This window comes from Neltuma alba, unplaced genomic scaffold, assembly GCF_004799145.2.
Source record: "Neltuma alba isolate B1F8T4 unplaced genomic scaffold, ASM479914v2 tig00004174_pilon, whole genome shotgun sequence".
NCBI classification, from domain to species: Eukaryota; Viridiplantae; Streptophyta; class Magnoliopsida; order Fabales; family Fabaceae; genus Neltuma; species Neltuma alba.
This window is the reverse complement of record NW_021633593.1, coordinates 42,486-53,906: the sequence shown is the minus strand read 5'-3', so window position 1 is coordinate 53,906 and position 11,421 is coordinate 42,486. Positions and strand designations below refer to the sequence as shown.

At 31.0% G+C, this 11,421-nt stretch overlaps 1 pseudogene; it reads left to right on the top strand.

The window, feature by feature from the left end:
- Positions 1 to 1,536: 1,536 nt before the first annotated feature.
- Positions 1,537 to 5,946, top strand: LOC114743904 (heat shock cognate 70 kDa protein-like; annotated as a pseudogene).
- The last annotated feature ends 5,475 nt before the right edge of the window (positions 5,947 to 11,421 follow it).

The window sequence follows — 11,421 nt, the reverse complement described above, 5'->3', positions numbered from 1 at the left end:
AGAGAAGGATCATTGACCTACGTGGTTTATAGCACCACTATTAACAAACCACATAGGATCAGCAATTGCATGAGCAGTGGCAACATTAGATGTTGCATTATCAAAGTATGACCTTCTATTGTTTATAGGGAGCCACACATTTCGATCGAATCTGCAAATAGCAATAGGAAGCAATATGGCCTGGTTTTCCACATACTTGGCACATAGGGTGCTAACCTCAACCACTACAAGATCAACCTCAACCACTACGACCTCCACGAGAGCTAGAAGCTCCATAATCTCTAAAATGTGTGGTATGATATGATCTTTCAACATTAGCAGAGTCATGAGATAGGGATAGATTTCCCATATTTCGATACAAATCTAAATGACGTTCAAAAATTTGTAACTCAGATTACAAAGCTATCCACAATAAGCCTTTAACAGACATTAAAGTACAAACAATTAGATTATAATCCAAATCAAGACCAAAAAGTGTAATCGTAATCGGTTGATAAGCAAGATGCTTGACCTGAGTGAGGTATTCCTCTATACGCAAGCTATATTTTTGTATGCTTTGTAACTCAGCTTTGTTCATCAAAACTTTAGAGCTAGTGTCTACACTAATCAAATCTCTAGCCATCTTCTAGAGTTCATAGCAGGTACGACAATGAACAAGTTGACTTCGATAGCAACTGGCCAAATATGGCTTGATCAGCAGGGATCCACTCTTTATAAAGCGGCTTTACATGAGAGTCACCATCAGTGGGCCACTCATTTGGACATGTCTTCAAACCAAGCACATAGCCATCGAGGTGTTGTCCATGAAGAAGCGACAAGGTCATCGAACTCCAATACAAGTAGTTATTGCGATCAAGTTTGATCGGAGAAGGAGAAACAGAGGAGGAGGGACTCGATGAGGTGGAAGGTAGAGAACTAGACTTAGTAAGAAAGATAACAGAAGGTGAGGAAGAGGTACTAAGAAGAGGAGATGAAGACATGGCTTAAAACAGAGAGATCTGGTTAGGCTCGTGATACCAAGATAGAAAAGTCAAGAAGTAGAAAATGCAAAGATGAAATAGGGAGAGAGAGAGAGAGACTGAAAGTGCTTTCTTGCAGAATAATAATTACTGCACCATGGTATCATATTTATAATGATATTTACAAGAGGAAATTACTATCCAAAATGGTTACAATACAGCTGATATAACAGCGGGCTATAGCTACTTAATTTAATTCAACATGTGTCTACTACTTCCTAACAGTTCTTCATTACCATTTTTCTCTTACAATGATAAGTTACAATTTCTTGTTGCAAACCATATTAATATATGGAAAAATTAATCTTTTGGTCCTTCAAGTTTTAATTCAGTTATGACTCAATCCTCTACTATGACTTGGTGCAACTCAGTCCCTAAACTTTTAACTTGGTTAAAATCCTTAAACTTTTTCTGTTCAATAAATTAATCCTTTTTATGCATGACTCACCTTGACTCATCCTAAGTGGCTTCCAAGTAAGCTCCACATAGATTAAATAGAAAATTAAAAAAAAATTTCATGGCTAGCTTCCTTGATATCTTCGATCAGGTACTCACCATCACTGCCGGGCAAGTGCATGCATTCTGCCCAAGCACTCCCCCCCTAAGTGTAACTATTCTTTCTTTCTTGTTTTTAGTTCCTTTCTTTTTTCTATTCCCACTTTGTTGACTCACCGGTGAAATGCAAAGAACGGCGACACTACCACTAAGATCACCGTCAGAGAGGGTTCAGTCGGGTTTAGTCATACGTAGATTTTTTTCACTCCTCAGTAAGCAAGTTCAGATTTTCTTTTCCCACCATGCCTCACAACGCCTATGATTGATTGAACCAACAAATGGACGCTCCTAATCATATAATTGACCATTTGTGGTGCTGCTGTGTTCAGGGAGGTGAGCTCTTAAGATCTATAAAGAATTTGCTTCCACTTCCTCTCATTTCTTTCTCATTCTTTTTTTCCTGAAGCATCTATTTGACTTTGAATTTGTAAGAACAAGAAGCAGGGAACTAGAAATAAGAAATAAGAAGGGATAGTTACACAGGAGGTGGGAAATTGCTTGGGCTGAGTAGATGCACTTGTCGGCTGGCATATCTGGTGGCGATGGAAGATATGAAGGAAGCCAGCCATGCAAACATTTTTTTTAAAAAAAAAAAAAATTCTATTTAATCTATGTAGGGCTTACTTGGAAGCCACATGGGATGAGTCAAGTTGAGTCATGAATAAAAAGTATTAATTTATTAAATAGAAAAAGTTCAGGAACTGAGTTTTAATTGAGTTAAAAGTTTAGGGACTGAGTCGCATGGAGTCATAGTAAAGGGACCGAGTCATAACTGAGTTAAAACTTAAAAAGACCAAAAGATTAACTTTTTCTTAATTTATTGTTTACGGAATATTAAGTTATATTACTTCTTTAGAACATTATTAAGAAGATAACCAAGTTTCTACTGACACGTAATGGAATACATGAAAAGTTTATCAAATTATCTAAATGAACTATTGTTTAATTAAAGGCATCAATATGTTGGCAAAAAGAAATTAAAGGCATTAATATTCATAGCTGACTTTGAATCATGACTCTATGAAATTTTCCTACTTAGCAATGAACTGTAGTAGTACTCTTTCTTTCCAATGTCAAAGCACACTGTCTTTTTCTTGAAGACATGACAAAACTTCTTAGTATATCTTCCTTGCCTTCTTGTTTTTTTAACCTTATGACTTTTAAGAAGAATATAACTATAATAGGATTATAGAAAATTTATTTTCAAAATTTAAAAGAAATGAACTACGAAAAATACGGATATATCAATACATAAAAAGTATCACCATCAGATGTGGCATAATTACCCTTCTCGTAAGGGCATCACTGATAATTATTTTTTATTCTTAAAAGTTGGATGGTGTTTGACTGGAGTTGATAGCATCCTACTTTGGTTCTTATTATTTTAATGGATTAGTTCAAGTTATCCTGTTATTTGTATCAATCACATTTTTCATCACTCAAGACTACTTTTAGTGATCTTTCATCTTTTTCTTGCTTTATTATGAAAAAAAATCATTCTTATAATACTCCTAAGTCTAACTGTTAGAATTTTAAAAGTAATTTTACGAAATATGATATAAGTAGGTGAGAGGAATTTTGTCTTGACTTTTGTAAAATTATTTTTTTTTATTTGATTTTAGGGGTATCCAAACCCCCCAAGTCTAGCCATTAATAATGATCTGAAAATTTCTGCGAATCAAGGGAATGAAGTTTTGGCATCAACTGGAGATGGGATAACCATTTTGAAAATCTGCAGCATTACGCTTGATGCATATACAATAGTTTCTGCATTGCTTATTGACTTGGGTATGCGTAGATCTGATGATTATAGAACATGTTAAAGATATAACAACTTTTTTGGCTTTTGAATTTCTTGATATTGAAATTTGAATCTTTTTGAGATTGATTTTCCAATCTATCACCCAAACAAGTTTCTATCAAATTGACTTTTTTTTCTTTTAAAGAAAAATAAAAGCCTATGGCCTCCGAACAATTCACCAAAATTGAACCAAAAAATCATCTCATGGTGGTCATTTTTGCTACGTTATTATTATAGGGATCTTCATTAGCCTATTATAACTTGCAAGTTCAAACTTCATCTTCTCAGATTTAGTCTCCAAAAAGAGAAGAGAATGGCTGATAGTATGCAACAGAAACAAGCCACCGGAATCGATCTTTGCACCACATACTGGTATGCAGCATTATGGCAAATGGTCGAGTGGCGATCATTGTGAATGATCAAGAAATAGAACGACACCGAACAATTCACCAAAATTGAACCTTTTTTTCTTTTGCTATTTTCTATTAATTGTCGAGTAAAAGCTTAAAGCAAGGAAATGAAATAAAAAAATTTTTAATAATTTTTTTTCATAAGCTTTTTGAAAGTTTGTCTTGGTTCTCTCTCTCATAGAAGTGATTCACTTCTAGTTCAAGTGACTCAGTTTTGGCTAATGCTCAGGATCTCTTGTTTTTTTTTTTCTTTGTTGTACTGTGCCTAGAGTTAAGACATTATTTATTTTTATTTTTATTTTTAAAAAAATGATCCCTAACCTAGCTCTTATCCCTATAGAAGAGAGACACGCACCCACCACATGCCCACTTGGGTTTGATCCCACTGCCTTAATTATTTATTTTTATTTACAATATTAATACTTTCCAGAGGCGAAGAGATTAATTGGCCAGAGATTTGGAGATTCCCACGTTCAGAGTGATATAAACCTTTGTCCATTTAAGATAATTTGTGGTGAAAAGATATGCCCAAAAATTGTTGTAAATTTTAAATCACAGGAAAAGCAATTTCTACGGGAAGAAGTCTCATCCATGGTATTAGCATGATGCATGAGATTGCTGACATATCTTGGTTCAACCGCTGAGAATGCCGTTGTGGCTGCTGACTTCGACGACTCTCAACGTCAAGCAACCAAAGATGCAGGCACAATTGCTGGCCTTAATCTAATGCGAATAATTGATAAGCCTACTGCTGCAGCAATTGCATATGGTCTTAACAAGTAAAATAACTACCGGGACAAGGAGAGGAACATATTTGTCTTTGATCTTGCTGGTGGTACCTTTGATGTTTCTCTTGTCACAATTAACAACGGCGACTTTAAAGTTAAAGCAGTTGATCGGCGGCCATACACACCTTGGGGAGAGGACTTTGACAATAGAATGGTGAACTTCTTTGTGAAAGATTTTAACAGGAAGCATAAGAAGGACATTACGTACTGGGAATCCAAAGGCCCATAAGGAGGTTGAGAACTTATTTTGTGAGGGCAAAAAGAGCTCTTTCATCAACTTCCATTGTTGATACAATTGTTGAGGTTGATGCTTTATTCAAGGGCATTGACTTTTGTTCAACTATATTACGCGTGCCGAGTTTAACGAGTTGAACAAAGACCTCTTCCAAAAGTGTTTGGAAATTACATAGAAGTGTCTTATGGATGCCAAGATGTCCAAGAACAATATTGATGAAGTTGTCCTTGTTGGTGGCTCTACAAGAATTCCTAAAATCCTACAACTATTACAGAACTTCTTCAATGGGAAGAATAGGCTATTGCTTATGGTGCTGCTGTTCATGCTGCCATAAATATTAAATGGGCTAGGAAATGAAAATTTACGAGGCATTGCCCTGAGAGATGTCATCCCATTGTCCTTAAGTTTGAGCGATATGATGGTCTCATGCAAGTGGTAGTTCCAAGGAATACTAGCATTCCTACAACGATGTGGGTTGATCGTTTTACTACCACGGAGGACAGCCAAACAAGAATTAGTTTTCATGTTTATCAAGGCGAGAGAGCAATGGCAAAGGATAACAATTTTTCGGATGTGTTCTACCTAACCATTCCTCCAGAACCAAAGGGTGTTCCTAAGTTCAAAGCTTGCTTTTCCATTGATGAGAATGGGATTTTAAATGTCTCCATAGAGGAAACTAGATCGGGGAAGAAGGATGAGATAACCATAGTTGATGGAAAAAGAAAACTATCGGATGAAGAAATTGAAAGAATGGTTCAAGAAGAGGAAATATACAATCGAGACCGAGGATGAGAGGTACAAGAAGAAAGTTAAAGCGAAGAATGCTTTGGAGGATTATATATACAAAGTCAAGGCCTCAATAAATAATGAGGGGAGTGGCTCAGTACTTTCCAAAAAAGACAAGAAGAAGATTGAGGATGCCACCAAAAGGGTCTTGGTGTGGCCTGATCCCCAGCAGCTTACTAAAGTTGATGAGTATAAGCATGAGGAGAAAGCGCTTCAGAACATATTTAATCCCATTAAGTTGAAGATGAGTCAGGATTTGAATGATAGTGTGCTTCCTTCTGCATCTTGTAATGGTGCCAGTTCAAGTAATAAGAAACAAAAAAGGATTGCGAAGGATGAGCCAAAAACCTGAGATAATCGATCTAGATTGATGTGTTGTTGTTTATGCTTTTGAGTCATGGACTCATTTGAATCAGTAGTAAAAAAAGTAGCTTATGCTTAATTTGATTTTTAGAAAAGTTAGATTGAATAAAAGTTAGATTGGTTAATGTGATCTATGTTTGAATCGACTTTTACAAAAGTTAGTTTGTAAAAATAAAAGTTGTTTGGATTGTAATTAAATAAGTAAGTTTAGTTTGTAAAATAACTAAAATAGGTATGACTTTTATTAACTAATGAAAGATGATAACTAATATGAATTTACAAAATATAATAATTTTAAATTATTTTAATAAGAAAAAGTTAAATTTAATAAATCAAATATATTTAAAAAAGAAATCATGGTAATGTGAAAATTTTTGAACTGAATAATATTACATAATCAAATATACCCTACACATATGTAAATATAAAATTAAAAATCTTATAAAAAACTATGTAAAAAATTATTTTCATTTAATAGAATATAAAGTTATTTATAATATAATAATTTTTTTAGAACATTGTGTTATTAAAAATTTTGAAAATGAAAAAAAAAAAACCAACGTATGAGTGAGAAGAGGAGGAGGGCAAATTTGGTATTCAGGGGCTGTTTGGGTTTTTTGCCAAACACCCCTATTTTTTTGAAAACCATGGTTTTGAGCTTGAAATTTTGGTTTCAGCTGAAGCAGCACGCGACCCGCTTTTTATTCTATACTATATATTGGATTGAGTGGCCCCCACACGTTGGACTTTTCTTTTCGTCGGCAACGGCTCCGAAGCATTCAAACTTCTCATGCATTAATTAAATTGAATTAAATAATCATATTTTTTGGTTGGCAAAATAAATTATTTTACGAAAAACATATTTAATTATTTTATTAATATATATACGTTTTAATTTTAATTATTTTATTAATATATATACATGTTTAATTATTTTATTAAATTATTTTGCAAAATAACATATTTATTTATCTTATTAATATATATACGTATTAATTTTTTTATTAATATTTTTATTTACTTCAAATAAACATATATTATGAAATATATCTTATATGTAATTATTATTTAAACTTATGTCCTTTTTAGTAATTTTTACATATAAAAAAACACTTCTGACAACAACTATCCAAACACTCTCACTTTATCAGAATCACTTTTTCAAAAAAGCTATTCTTTCAAAATCTATTCTTTCCAGAATCTATTCTCCAAAGCTATTCTTCAAACCATGGTTTGAGGTTATCCAAACACCCCCCTCAGTTTACAAAATGCTCTCACGAGACCAAACGCACGATTACTTCATCAGCTTTTGCTTTTTATCTGCCTAATCTGGCTTTGACCCAAAAGGAGAATAGACTAAAAGCTTAACCAAACCGCTCCTTCACCATGCAAACTGAATTTTACCACTTACAAGTTACTTTTACCTGTTGTACCGCTACACCAAACACACATTGTCGTCAGATTGTCACTTAAAGGATTTCATGTGACCATAGGTTTCGTTAGTTTTCGGTTCTTTTAATTGATGTAAATGCTTATGGAAGGACTTACTTTGACGGCGGCTTGATTGGACTTTTGTATCAAGCGTGGTACATGAAGTATTGAAGTAGATGAAGCAATTTCAATATTGCTTGTAGGAATGGCTGCTACAAGCTAAGTGTCAAACTTAGATAATTCACATGCGAAGACTAGATTATGGTGTGCCTTACGCATTGTCTAATTAATTGAAATTTTTAGTATTAGTATTATTTTTTATCAGGTTAAGTGTAAATTGGCCCCGAAAGTTTTTTTTTCCGAGAATAAACTTAAAGGACCAAAATTTATATTAACCTTTTGTTTATTTTATGTATTGTTGTTTGTTTCTTAAGTCTGTGGCTAAAAAAATATAAGTGATATTTTAAAAGAGAAAATGAGAGGGTAAGAGAATAAGCAATCCAATTAAAAATGAGTTAATGTACAAATTAGTCAGGAAGTTTTTGCTTAGGAGTACCAAGCACCTAAAAAATTTTTTAGTACTAGTATAATTTTTTTTTTCTGAGAGCAAATTGTAAAGACCAAAGATTATATTAACTCATAAACAAAATATATTAACAAGCATATAATACAAATATAATTAAAGAAATTAAAAATTAATATTTTATATTATACTTTTAGTCTTTAAATATGTAATCACAATCACAATATTATAGTATAGATATTTTATGATTGCCTTTGTAATATGGTAAACCTTTGACTTTTTGCTGGTAAAAAAAAAAAAACCTTTGACCTTTTGTAGGAAATGACTAATAGTTATAATTGTTATGAATATAATAATATCTCTGTGGATATCCATATATTTCCTATTATCTTCTATATCTTCTATAATCTTTAATATCTCCCATTATCCCTATATTCCACAATTATCTCCTATTATTATATAATCTGTAGATTCTATCAAAGGTTTAAAGTTGTGCCTATAAATAGAGGTCATGTATAACATATTAAGCACTCTTGAATTGAATATAAAATATTCTCTTTTGATGATCCTCTCTTCCTCTCTATTTCTTCTTTATTTATAACACGTTATCAGTATGAAACTCTAACCAAGATACATATGATATACCTTTGATCTTTGGCATAACTTTAGAGTATCACTTCTATGATTTTTTTTAAAGTATCGTTTGCTCTATTTAAATAAAAATATCTCGAATATTGTATATATGGTGTTTCGAAATATTTGTATCTGTAATCGATCTTCTATGATAATCTGAGCTATTATATGAAATTAAAAAGATCTTTTACCATTGCTTTATACATTGGGTTCCATGGCTAAGATTGAAAAGATCATTTTCCCCCTTTATTTCTTATTGACCTTACATCACTATTTCGATAGAACCCGAAGTTCTAATGGATACTAGCAGTATCCTTAAATGGTTACCATCTAAAGTTAAATGACCAGAAATCATATAATTTTAAGTTTTTTTCTCATTAAGATTAAATGACTAGAAGTCATATATATTTGATATTTTATCTTATTAAATAACTAGAAGTCATTTAGGTATAATTTTCTATCTGATGGCTAGAAGCCATATATATTCAATTTTTTTATCTTATTAAATGGTTAGAAGCCATATAATTTGAATTTTCTAGTTTATGGCCAGAATCCATATATATTTGATTTTTTTTATCTTATTAAATGGCTAGTTACCATATAATTTTGATTTTTTATCTATGGCTAGAAGCCATATATATATATTTGATTTGTTTTATCTTATTAAATGACTAGAAGCTAGATAATTTGGATTTTCTATTTTATGGCCAAAAGCCATATATATATTTAAATTTTTTATCTTATTAAATGGCTAGTAGCCATATAACTTTGATTTTCTACCTTATGGTCAGAAGCCATATATATTTGATTTTTTTTTGTTATTTTATTAAATGGCCAGAAGCCATATAACTTGAATATTCTATTTTATGGCCAGAAGCTATATACATATATATATATATATATATATATATTTAACTTTTCTATATCTTATTAAATGGCTCGCAGCCATATAACTTTGATTTTCTATCTTATGGCCAGAAGCCATATATATTTGATTTTTTGTTATTTTATTAATTGGTTAGAAGCCATATGACTTCAAATTTCTATCTTGATTTTTTCATTTTAAAATTAAATAGTTAGATGCCATGTATCTTTAATTTATTTTTTAAAAACGGCTTGAAGCCATATAGTTTTAATTTTGAGAAGAATCATTATATGGTTTGTTTATAAAAGAAAAATTATGACAATTATAATTATAAATAATATAGCCCAGGAAACTAATGATTATATAGTGAAGAATGTGTTAGTACAAGAGTTTACCTTTTCTCCTTATTTGATGTTACATTTAATTAATTTAAAGTTTAAATTTTATTCTTATCTTATTCTCATATATTCTTGATATTCAATTTGCCATCTATTAATATTATAATTTTTTATTACTAAATGGCCAATAGCCATGACACTCATGTTATTGAATAACATAAAAAGAATAACTTTGATAGTTTTAAAGCCTTAAAGGCTTATGGTTCAAAGAATGACATAAATGATCTTTGAAATATATATTTACTATATAGGGTTTTAAAAACTAATGACTTATAAATAGCCCTGAAAGTTTATGATTCAAATCTTCATAACTATGTAGCTTGATTTTAGTCTTTATAGATTTTTTCAAATTTTTGTTGGATTTATAAATTTATGACTAAGATTTGAAGTATTGCAGAATACATAAAAAAAAAAGTAATGTTTTTTAATAATGAAACATTGAGAAAATATATATGTCGTGAAAAAAAAAACAAATACTTCATATTTTGAAAAAGCATAACAAGAAGTGAAGTATATCATATAGTGTAAACAATATATATTAGTTCCTAAAAAACTATATATAACATTTTCTGAAGAACAATATATAATCAAAAAATTGATATAGTTCTAGAAGAACTAATCACAAAAGGTTACTATAGTTCTTGAAGAACTAGCAACAAAATCGATATAGTTGTTGAATAACTAATATAGTTCCCCCTATTCTTTGTGGCCAGAAAAGGAATCAATAATGAAAATTATGACCCACAAACATATATATATATATCAGAACATTTGTTCATCAAAGGGTCTTAAGGTGACAGCTCAATTGGATTAAAATCCATGACTATATATGAATCAAGAAGCAATCAGATTTTTAAGTTAAAGATATGTTATTAGCTTACTATATGCAATTCACTCTATTTGAAATATATAAATGAGAAAAGTATGTTTATATGACTCACACTTGAGGGGGGATTGTTAGAATACAAGTGTGAATCATGTTAGATGAAATTTGTTATCTTCAATATTCATGTCATTTTTTATCTCATTTTCCTTTTGAAAAAGGTTCAAGAAGAGTCAGTGGCACTCAACCTTCCATGAGTGCACAAGTTTCTACCATTGGGTGAAAAATAAAAAATAAGATTCTAGAAGAGCTATATCATTATTTATTATCCCAAAGATAAAATCCATAATTGATAACATATTCCTTATGAAATATTAAGGTGAAAAATGAATAATATGACATGGTAATAAGAAGTTTACTAATAATTGAGAATAATTTTACAATAAACCAAAAGTTTATGCATTTATAGTTTGGCATGACCGGTCAGATCATCCCGGATTAAATGATACAAAATATCATAAAAAATATGCGTTGCATTTATTAAAGAACCAGAAGATTCTTTAAAAAGGATATATAATTCAACAATTTTTATATGCTATTTGTTCTCAAAAGAACTAAATAAGAGAATATCACCAGCTGTGCTCAAAATCAGATCCGTATAGATTTATAATATATCAAGTTTATATATGGGCCCATTTAGACACCATGTGGACCAAAGTGAAAAATGCATCTATAAAATGGTCATAGGTATTTATGATCAACTTGCAACTTGAAGTTTGCAAATATGTTCA